The sequence below is a fragment of the Primulina tabacum genome, chromosome 1 (assembly GCF_025594145.1).
Source record: "Primulina tabacum isolate GXHZ01 chromosome 1, ASM2559414v2, whole genome shotgun sequence".
Classification (NCBI taxonomy): Eukaryota; Viridiplantae; Streptophyta; class Magnoliopsida; order Lamiales; family Gesneriaceae; genus Primulina; species Primulina tabacum.
Window position 1 is genome coordinate 50,115,022 of NC_134550.1, and position 12,793 is coordinate 50,127,814.

Consider the following 12,793-nt stretch of genomic DNA (forward strand, 5'->3'; position numbering starts at 1 on the left):
TCTCGTTCGCCTACAATAAATATTCCCTTGTCAAAAGCATTAGATCACACAAGGTTGAAGCGTGTGATGATTTGCGAGTAGTCTCAATCAAAGACGTTGGATGATGATCTGGTGGCAAAATTGATCTAAATCAAGAAGATTAGCTACAAAGCGTTAGATTAAGTCTGCATGTTGAGATCCTGTCGGATCTAGGGTTTCATTCAAAGAATGAGATCATATTGAAAACATGCTATTTATATCATCCAATTCAAGTAGACGAATGAGATCGAATCTGATCAAGAAATATTTCCTAAAGGTTGTGGCTCACCAAATAGGGTTGATGTGTACGTCATTAGATCCAGTTCTGATGGATATTTTTAAATCCAAATCAATAGTCACATCTATTCACGAAAAATGACTCTCTAATCTTTGGAAAAATATAAATAAACATAGATCATAATGGAATGATTAATTCACAACTCAATTAGCTACATAACATGTATTCTCGTTTAGTGTATATAGATGCATTATATTTTTGTTATTTATATAGATACTTTTAAAAACAAATAGGGCAAAAACTTGTGTGAAAACGGTTTCACAGGCCGTATTTTATGAAACGGATCTCTTATTTGGGTCATTTATGAAAAAATATTACTTTTTATGCTAAGAGTATTACTTTTTATTGTGAATATCGGTAGGAATTGATCCGTCTAACAGATAAAGATTCATGAGACCGTCTACCTATTCAACAAATAGAACTTCACCCGAATTTGTGATTTGAAGTGTTCTTATCACAAAACATAAATATTTAAATTTTGATACACAATTATCGTGTTTCATAAACACACCATGTCAGATAATATAATTAAACTCTTACATTGACTTGTCATTATTTATATTTGTTCGAAAGTTTATTACAATATCTTCTGCGAAAACTTTTTGCCAAGTACCAATAATAAACACGTATCTTCCAACTACACAACAAGTTTATTTAGCATCCCTTAAATTCCATTTGTTGTAGAAATGAATGCATCTAATATCTCGTTTCTATAATATTTTATAATTTGACCAATAAAATTTTATTGCGTAAATTTAATTTTGATTAACCGTCTTACGCAACAATTTTGTAAGTCATATATCTGACTCGATCAATGAAAAATATATTATTTTTTGTGCTAAAAATATTAATTTTTACTGTACAAATCAACTTATTTTACAAATATAGATTCGTAAAATCATTTTACACTACACTGTAGTAATGTTATAATGTTTGTTGGGCATGGCACCACACTAAATTAAAGTCATTTGAGGCTATACACTTTCGATAAAAATATTGATTAAATTCGGTTGCATATTGTACTACTGTTTTTGTGATAACATGATCTTACACGGATAAAATATATTAGTTTTTATGTTATGTAACTTGTGTAAATACAATTTTTATGAAAAATTAAAAATTCAATTTAAAAAATTAAAAATAAACTTTAAATTTGTGTAAATTTATGATCTATATTAACTTTTTTTTTAAAAAAGTTAAGAATCGAATTTTTAAAAGCTAATGGTTTTTTTTTTAAGAAGTAAAGATTTTAATAAATGTGTGAATGTGTTAAAATCAGAGTTTACAGAATTTGAAAAATAAAAATTATGAAAGTGCAAAAAAATTCAAGTAAGAATCATATAAATTTTAAAAGAAATCATGGTGCGTGGGTGTAGAAAAGTAAAATCAAGATGTTGTACACAATTATTTTTGTATCTATATTATGACACAACCTTTGTATATGATTTAATATTAGCCATAAACGCACCAGCCTTGTTTGAGCATATATTTTTATTATAATTTTTAAAATCATATATAATTATTTTAATTGTAACGTCTGAAGTAAATATTATAAGTTGTTGATTTAATAATGTGATATTACTAAATAATTAATGATTTTTAAAGTGAAAAATATGACATATTTTGATCGTATGAAGTCCAAATGATTTGAAATTTGGATATAACGTAGAAAACTCAAAGATATAGAAGTTTCATGTTTTGAGTTTTGAAAAATTTGATCGTTTGACTAGTCCAAGATGATATACCGGTGTTATTATATTATATTATTTTATTTTATTAATATAATTAAAAAAATAAAAAAAATAAATATCAAATTTACGTTGAAGAATCATTCTTCAGAAAGTTTCAGAAAATTGAAGGAAAAGAAATATGGTTTTGAATTTTTCTTTTCGATCTTGCGACTTATCGGTTTATCCAATCGACGAACTGACTTCAGTTCTGGGATCGTTGACACGGGATCTTCGATTTGAGGTATAAATTTTATAGTTTTGGTGATGTTTGAAATTCGTTGATTTCTGAAATAAATCTGATAAATTGTTAAATCATATTGAAATTGAAGATTGTTGAATATTGTATGATTTTAACGAATTAGAGAATATTTTAGTGGTGTTATTTTGAATTATTCCTAATTTATTATAATTAGGAATTTTTAATCGTTGGATTGAGATTTGAGAGTTGTTTGTCAGTTGTTATAAATTCCTGATTATATATTCGGAGTCTACGAAGTATAGGCTACACGTTGATATAAAGTTTTCGTAATTTGACGAATGTTGTAAAATAGCCTATTATTTGAAGTTAATTAATTATGGTGTATTTGATGGTAGTATTGTGAATTAAATACACCAGAATATTAAATTGTTGAACAATACGAATTTATAATCGAGTTTTATATTTTGTTGAATTAATTGTTGTTGGGTTATTTGATGTTATATGTTGAGGCTGTTATTATTGTGTTGATACGGTGACAATGATCTGATATTGTTGTTGAATTATTTAGATATATCACAAGCCTCGGGATCAAAGAAATAGCCATATTTTATATATACTCGATTATCAGGTACGTGTTGACGTACGAGCATACGTGGTTATTGTTTATTATTGATAAATACTATTGTGTTGAACGATAGTAAATAACCGGAAATGGGGTGATTTGATATTATATTTGTTGTTTATTATTGTTGATGTTGTTGGATGTCGTTGTTGGGAGACGTCACGTTGATGTTGTTCGTTCAACGATATTGCTGTCGTCGGAGTTGGGGTGCGACGTATCGTTGGTGTTATTCGTTCGACGATATTGCTGTCGCCGGTGTTAGGGTGCGACGTATTGTCGATGTTGTTGTTCGTTCGACGATATTGCTGTCACCGGAGTTGGGGTGCGACGTATCGTCGATGTTGTTGTTGCAGTGTGATGTTGTTGAGGCTGTTGATGGCAGATTGTCCAGAAACGGCAAAGCGGGTATTTCTGTTATCATTTCAGTTATATCTTATGTCGTTGTTAATATAACTGTTATGTATTGCGATGATGATTGTTGTGTATGCTCACCCTTTGGGGGCTGTTTCTGTTGGACAGGTTACAGGACTATGCCGTGGACATGATAGTGGTGAAGGACTAGGTGTGTCTAGTTAAACAGTTATGTAGTTAATAGTAGATAGGGACAGTATAATTTATTATCTTATTTGAGTTGTGTGTATGTATTTATTATACTGTTTCTGCTGCACTGATGTAGGTAGTGTGATGATTGCACTATTTTGTCGTATATGCATTATATTATTACGTTGTTGAAAAGAAAATTTTTATGCATATGACGTCACATGTTGTATGATTACGTGGCGATGTTTGGGGCGCCAAATTAATCTTAATGAAAGAAAAAATAATATAGAAATATTTATAACTATGTTAAACATTAACTATTTTGGGGAAAATATCGGTTCAATAACAAATGTTTGGTCTCTTTTCTGATTCAGTCCCAAATGTTTCAACGTTCTCGGTGTCCTCCTGAATGTTTCAAAAAAATCCCCAAGTTGATCCTTCCGTCTATTTGGTGGCTAAAAATATTATGGAGTCATCTTTCCATGAGAAAAAAAGGTTCACCATCCTTCCAAAAGGGTCGATTTTTGTTGTTTACAATATCTGAATTATAGAACCATCTTTTAATCATGTTCTTTGCAGACATATATCGTAAGTCGTTACCAGCGAAATCCATCTCATTATTGATCATGCATTGTCAGCAATTCTCAAACGCAATCTTTTGTAGAAATAGGATTGATAATTTGTCATTCAACAACTTCTCTGGCCGCCCCAGTGGCCACAAGCGTCGCTGCAATATGACGAAGTGTAAACTGGTAAAAGTTGATTCTCGCGAGATTTTATTTGTTTTTGTAGGTCTTCCATGCTTTCACGTGTTCCAGAGCTTCCGTATTCCAAACATTTCAACTTCAACTTCATTAGCTCATGATCAAGCCTGCCCATGCATTCTAACAGATCCCTAGATCGAAACTTGATCTCAATCATGCCTTCTGGCTTAAGGATATTTCCTTAATTGGTTGTTTCCTCAGCGTATGGTCTGGATTAATATTAATGTCAACCACCACCCCGTAGCTCTCCCATTATAGGAATGTATATGAAAATGGATTGTCGGTAACTCTGAAGGTTCTCCAGTATTTCTTATCCAATCTGGATGACACCTTCGAAGAGATCCATTTGCTCACCTGAGAAGCCTCTCCAGTTGGCGAGTATGAAGAGTGGCAGCCCTTCTTGATTAAAGTTCAATATTGCTTGAGCGGCCTTAGTGGCAGGATTAGGATGTCACAACTGACCTGCTTGGGGGATGATCCTTTCACAAGAATCTAGTTGTCTAGGACCAGCAAGAATTACTAGCATCTAACTTTGAGCCTCGACAACAGTAATTCCTACGAGTATTTCACCAAGTTGACAATGGCTGGTCACAACAGTTCTTGCCCAACCCTTGAGTGTCTCAATGAAGTTATCCTTATTGAATATGCCTCCAAACCATTTCCCATTAGCATCCATAGTACCGCGTATAACTGAAGAGAGATCGCATGAGGTCTCAGGTAGATATTGAACAGGTCTCTCAGGAGGATTCGAGGAAGTCAAACAGGGGAGTGGACTACCAGAGTGCAGTGGAACAAAGGTTAACCACTTCAAAATTTGTGATATACCTCAACGTTATCAGAAACTGTGAGATGAACTATTCCATTTGTGACCATAATTTTGGGTCCTCCAAGTTGCATGTTTGAGCTATATACTTCCCGTTTCATAAGCTTGTTCAGTGCAGAGAAACCAATCAGAATGATCGGTTGATCATGCCTTTGAATACACCGTATACCAAAACGAGCAAAATAAGAGTCTATCTTAACAGTTCTACCAATCACATAGGTTAAGGTAAATGTCTCTTTATATGCTCTTAAATACAAGCGGGCAATAAATGAACATCTTGATCGTCTTATTTTATTGTAGCTCCAAAATTTCATACATACTCAAAATTGAAATGGAAATTAGGATATCTGATTGGGGTTTTGGGTCTTTTACTAGGTAAGAGTGACACGTGAGCTATTTCCGTTAATTTTAACCAATAAATATATAGAATGATAAACTCGTGAATTTTTTTGAAATATTTAGGATGAAACCGGGAACGTTATCCCAGTTTCATCCTAAATATTTTAACGTTCCCGGTTTCATCCTAAATATTTCAAAAAAATTCACGAGTTTATCTTAAGGTCCAAAATGTGATAACGTAATCCAACTGCATGCAAATATAGGGAAAATGAAAAATGACTAATTAAATGATTTTAATTGCATAAATCAAGGCTTCCAAGTCTTTTATTTCCTTCAAACTCACACCCATCACCTAGGAAACTAGGACTCTTCCATCAGCACACACCACATGAAAATTTTGAGAGGAATTCATGCAAGTTTGAAGAAAAATTTGGCAAACTTCTTCCCCGTCTCCCCGCCAACGTCCCTCGCATCGCAAGTTGATTTTTGTGCGTAATATACGTAAAAGCACGTCTTAATCTTCTTTCAAACATCTTTCACACCATATTATGTATATTTAATTATACTTGCATGAAAAATATGATGCACTACTTGTATTTTTGTTTTTATGGCTATATATGCATAAAACTAGAGTTTTCTCTTTTTAAAACTCTTGCTAATGATGCATAAAGGGGCTGCCATGGTAGGGGTACTTGAGCGGATGTTTTTTTTTATATGTTTAAGGGTCCCTAGATGCATAGATAAGGGCTGCACGTGAAAGGCTGATGGCTTCAACGAAAATTTGGACTTATTGGAGGTTGGGGTTTTGATCATGGTGGCTAGGGAAGAGAGGGTTGTGTGCTGCACTTGGGACGTGTTCAAGGGTCCTAAGAGAGGCTATTCAAGGTCCTAGGTTGATTGCATGAGGGCTGGTATGAAGGCTAGGGAGGAACCGCGCAAGAGGAAGAGGCGCGCTTGGCTTTTTGTCATGGGTGAAGGGCTGGGCACGCTGGGGCTGTTAGGTTCGGTCCAGTGGCTTGCTATGAGCATGGTCATGGTCCTAGGAGGGTGGTCTAGGGGCTGGTCTTGGTGGATAAGGGATGGGGCCGAAGGTTGCATGGGTAGAAGGCTAGGGTTTTCAAATTAGGATAAGAAAATTCAGTAGCTGACCTAGGCATGATCGAGGGTCTTAATTGGCTTAATTTGGTTTGTATATGGTATAGTTAGGTGTTATTAAGCTATGTTTCAAGTTTGGTTAAGTTTCGAGTCAATATGAGTCAAAAATGAGATGTATGTCTAAGTTTTAAATACGAATTGAGAAATTAGTCGAGGAGCTTATGTAACGTCCTGAAAATTTGAAGATTCACGTGAACCACATGCATGTAAGTTATCAAATTTCTTATGTATTTTAGTTAAATTATTTTAATGAATTAAATGCATGATTGCGACATGAATATGTGTTTTTATGACATGGTTAATTAAGATTGCATGTTATAGGGCTTTTAGCAGTATTTCACGCTCGAACGAGGAACAGAGACCGGTGACAATAAATAAAAAATAATTTCTTAAATGATTATTTTAATTATTTAACATATGATGTAATTGATATGAAAATTTTTAAAATGGACCCTTTGTAGTATTTTGACACGTTGAACGATATTTTTAACCGGTAGACATTTTAGCAAAACGGAGAACTTTTGAGGGTTCGGTAAATATTTTTGAAAACGAATTTAAACGAAATATTTTATGAGTGTGTAATTGGGATTAATGGGCCTATTTTAATATGTGTTGAGCCTAAACTCCTACTTATCCACATTAATTTTAATTATGGCCCATTATGCATTTGTTTTATATCAAATCCTACCCTCCCAAAATCCTAATCACCTCACTCTTATTTCGGCCACCCCTCTCAAATTCCATCAGCCTCTTCACGTCTAGCAGCAGCTCTTGTGGTCGGATTTTGTAAGAAAAATTCATAGAAACTCTTCCTCGTCCCTCCGGTGCCCGTTCTACGTGATTGTGTCAAGGCTTTCATGCCCAATTCCCTTCTTTTCACATTGATCACATCATAATATATGTTTTGAAATGTATTTGCATGATATATTGTGGTTATAGTGCAATGCATAGATTTTACTTGAATCCTACACGAACATACGAAATTTTCTTGTCATGTTTATCACGTTTCTTGTCTTGTGTTGAAGGGGCTGGCATTTCTCGAGGTTTAGGAGTGATGTGATAGTAGATATGTAGGAAGTTATGTGTTGTTATCGAGGTCGATGCAATTTTGAGGGAGAACCGATCGAATCTCGTCTTTGTGGCTTGGTTTTGGAGAGTTGTTCAAGGTCATGGGGTTGAAGGTCATGGCTAGGACAGTGCGGGAAGGTTTTGTTGTGATCCATGAGAGGTTAGTTCGAGCATGGTTGGGGCCTGGTTGGGCGTGGTATAGAGTTTGGCTTCACAAGTCGGTTGTGGGATTTCTCCCCTAGGGTTGACGTTGCGGCGCTGCCCTTGTGGCGCCGCAGCTCTGGCGCTTTGGCGCTTGTAGACTGTACATGTATTTTTTGAGATTTTGTGGATATTGCTCATTTTGGGGGTTCTAGTAAGTTACATCGACATGTCTGTGGTTATAAATGGTTTAAGTTGAGTCACAAGGGGTTTGGTTAGGAGTCGTTGAACTGTGGTTAAATTTGATCAAGTCTCGGGTTAATATGGGTTAAACGGGACTCCAGTCTAAGCCCTGAAATGAAATATAGAGGTTAATGCAGGGTTTCGGGATACATTTAAGTAAATGACTAGAAGTATGTTTAAAGAGTTTGATAAGTTTGAGCGGGTCGAGTTAGCAGTCCTGACAGTGCCCTGATAACTGAAAATCCCTATTTAAAATGTATATGTTGATATGGAACATGGATTTTTACATCAATGTTAGAAACACGTTGCATGCTTAGTTTTAAGGAAATGTATGTATATGCATGAATTTTACAAGTGATGAATACTATGACATGGTTTTGAAGGATATGAGTTGGATGTGACTAATACGAACACAAACACAAACACGTAAGGCCAAGGCTCAGTGGATGAGTAAAAATGTCGCTGATGTCCCCGCCGCCGAGTACCACAGTTATACGTAATGGATCCATCGACTTAGAGCCGATACGAAAGTCAAAACTAATGATCTGAATTCAAGTAAAGAGAAAATGAATGCATATATGATGATACGATATGACATGATTTAATATGAATATATTTATGTTTATGTTCATGCTTTTGAAGATCATGAAAGTTATTTTTCTTACAGTACTTTTCACTGTTGGATGATATGTATATGTACTTTTTATAATGGTTCAGGTGTGTTGAGTCTTTAGACTCACTAGGTATGATTGATGTAGGTGATCTTACGGTTGATGAGACTGGATGCATTGAAGACTGAGTATGCTGAGCTGGGGGTACACGTGAAAACCCGAGGACCTTGCATTTCTTCCGCATAATATGATTATGAGACATGGGTTTAAGCAATATTTTTAAATGTTTTTGAATCTTGTTATACATTGTTGATTCATCAAACTTTTGGTATCTGTTCGAGTTTCTCTTTTAAAACAGTAGACTAGGAGATTGATTTCATTTTAAGATTTGATAATGCAGTTATTCAGTGGTTGGATGACCTTTTAAAATGCATGGTTGACTATTTCTATTTATATGAGTGTGAGTATTTTCGGTCATACCTTAAAAAAAATTTCAGTAGTATTTTAAAGAGCAGACGTTTCAGCTTAAGTTTACGTCTAAGAAATATTTATGGGTGTATTTTAAGGTGTTATGTTAAGTTTGGAATGATTTGGGTCGTTGTTTTAAGGTATAAGGATAAACTGAGAAAGTTAGGGTTTGAGAGCAAAACAGTCATTTTACACCTGAAAAATGTTAGACGTCCTAGCAGTGCCCTGAATGCTGTAATATATGTTAAAATATTTATTTTAAATATTTATGACATTTTATGATGATACGCTAATGCTAAAAAACATGTTGCATGTTTAGTTTAAAATAAAAAAATGATTTATGTATGCATAAATTTTTATAAGTGATAGAAACATGAAAAGTTGAAGGAGGTGAATTGATTATGACTAATACGATGATACGATGATATGTAAGATCAATGCTCAGTTGACAGATGAGAGTGTCGCTGATGTCCCCGCCGCCCGGTACCGTGGTAATACATAGGTGGATCGATCAACCTACAACTAATACGAATGTCACAATTGATGATCTGAATTCAATAAAAAAGAAAACATATATGTATATGATGAAAAGAAAAAAATATATGATGAAAGGAAAAAAAAGTTTAAAGTTTATGTTTATGAAAAACTATTTTATTAAAAGTATTTTCATTGTTGATTGTGAATGTATATGTATTACTTGCTATTATGATTAAGGTTTGCTGAGTCACTAGCACCCATTAGATGTGTTCGATGTACGTGAGCATGATATTGATGGAGGACTTGATCGTTGAACTAGCTGGGCTAAAGGTGCACACAACCCGATAATCGTCGCTAGTTTTCAGCAAAATTATGTTTAAGATTTAAGCTAGTTTAAATACTTTATAACTTATATCCTTTTGAGAGATTTTTGGAGAGGACGTTAGAGTTAAGTTTATTTTTAAAATAATGTTTGCTTATGGTTGGTTGACGTTTGACCGACGATTTTGGTTGGGGATAAATCTAGCAAGCGGACTAGGTCAAGTTATAGTAAATAATGATGAGTCCAAGTATCGATCCCACAGAGACTAATATTTAATTACTAGAATTTATATCACTTAACTTAAGCTAGACAAAATAATTAGAAATATGATATGTGGATTATTAATCTAAACTATTAAATAAAATAATTTCAACTAAAAACGAGATATTCAAATATCAAGGAGTGATTCAAATTCAAATAAATAACTAAGACACACAACGGTACCAAACTCTACTATGTAGACACGTGTTAAAATTCAATTAATTATTTAATTCTTGACAATCACGGTGAAATCTCCAAATTTATTTATTAAACGATTCCTCGAGTTAATAAACTTATTTAAATCTAACAGTTCAATGATTTCTAATTGAATTTAATTAGATCTAAATGCATTAAATCTTCGTGGAATTTCAGTTTTTCACCTAAAACCGCACACTGAAACCGAATACTATTTCTAGTCAGTTTAACCATGTGTTGATTACGTCTTTGTTGTTATATTTAATCAATCATCTTCCGATTCGTGATTAATCAACACTCATGTAAATAATTGATCATGCTATTAACAATAAATATTAAACTAACATCAATCAATAATTAAAATCTAAAAAATAATATAATGAAAATAAAACAAATATCAAATAAAATATTGTTTAGCCCTATCGTGGTCTTAGTTTAAATAAAATTACTCCATGAATTCAAAACAAAAGTGCAAACTCAGATTTAATTTCATAGAAGAAAACAAAAGAAAGAAGTAAATAAGAGAAATTCTCTGTGATTTAGGCATGTGTGAGGAATTCCTTCAGCTTCTGTCCTCCAATCTTCCTCTCTTTATGTTCTTTTTCCGCGTTGTCGCTGTATCACTGTAGCTTTTTTTTTCTTCTGTGCTTTCTTCCTCTTCTCTCATGTTACGGCCCTCCTCCTCTGTTCTGCTCTCTTCCTTCCCTCTCCTTCTACGATGCCTTCTTCTGTCTTTTCCCTTTGTACGCTTCTCTCTTTTCTCCTCTTTTTTCTGTTCTGTCCCTTCCGCGCTGGTTTTTTCTTTTGTTTTGCGCCTCCCTTTCACGTCTCTGCCTCTTCTCCTTTTATCCCTACTCAATGAGCTTAATCCTCCAATTCCTTGAAGCCCATGTCAATTTCAAAAATTGTAGATATTATTGTAGAGATTTTATTTTTCAAGATCCGCAAAGATTTTCTTTGATACAATCAACACTTTTCAACCTTCCAAATTCCGTCACACTCAATCAAAAGATCACAATTCGAAAATCATAAAATTCTCTTTCGTTACAACTTTAAAAAAACTCAAGCATTCACTAGAAAAGATCAAGATAATGAGACGTGTGTAGAGTGGAAGTCAAAACTCATATTCCTCAAAGGTGTTTTAGTACAAGGAGTGCTCATATTTTCTGAATTTTTTTTTAAGAAACTCTCCATAAGCTTGTCTTTCATATCTTTCTCCACTAAATGTTGGAGGAATATGACCCGGTCAATAGGTCTTTTTAAGCTTATAACGTTAGGCCACGGCTCATGGCTACAATAAAGGTAGGGATATTCAAAATGAGAGAAAATAAACAATTATTCCTTCAGCGCATTCCTTCATCTCTTATCTTCCTCCTTATTGAGTTTTATCATCCTCCATCTAATTTTTTCATATTCCTTGTACTTTCGTTTATATTCCTCTCTTTTTTTCCTTCCTCCCGCTTTTTTCAATCTTCAACAATATTCTCTTTTAGTTTTTTCAATCACTACATCATACAACGTTCATTCCTCCTTCTTTTCTTTTATAATTATATATATCTTTTCATCAACTCCTCCAATTTTTCTTATCAATCAACACATGAGAGTTATTGAAAATTTTAAAGCGCTAAAGAGTTTATTTCTCTCAAAATTAAGGTACAGGAATAGTGTATGAGCTAAAATTGGGTAGTTGATGCGGGATTTTAAAAGAATACGAATGAGGGCTAATTGTATGTCTTTGACACACTCCATTCGATTTATTAGGCTCAAAAGGGAATATTAGGGATATAAATGATGCATAGGATAGGCTCGAAAGACTCAAACGGTCCAAAGATCGCCTAAATTATCCCTAAGTCATTCTCCTCCGTATTTTCGCCTCGAAGGATAATCAGACAAGTTCTAGATTGTTTTTTTCTTTCTTTTTTTTTTTCAAATTTTTTTATGAGCCCACCTCTTGCCAATTCACAATTAATTCATATAAGTATGAACTAAGGTGCATAGATGATGTCTCAAAATATGATACAAAACTAGTTTGTGCTCAAATTCTTCGGCTACAGCTACAACTCATCTCAATCAGTTCTAGGTGTGATTCAATCTCTTGAGTTATCAAAAATCTAGAAAATCAATTAGTATGTCATATTATCACAAGTGTAGTTTCTCAAAGAATTACCAGAAAAAGTTTCATGCTCGAGGATTAAACATTTAAGCACATGCTAAGTGTTGTGACGTGAAACCAAACACAAATTCCCCCCACACTTTATATTTACACTGTCCTCAGTATCATGTCATTCAAAAAAAATATAAAAGTTGGATGCGGAATAGTAAGATAACACTTCCCTGACAGTGTTGCTTTAAATTCCATGGAATGCTACATGGGGATGGTAGAATTCCTCAGTGCTGGAAATCTTTTATTTCAACAGTTTGCTTTATTCCAATATTCCTTACACACACCAAAATCACAGAGGATTAAATTAACAAAATGAAAAAAGAAAAAAATAAAAATAAAAGATGAAACAACAGGA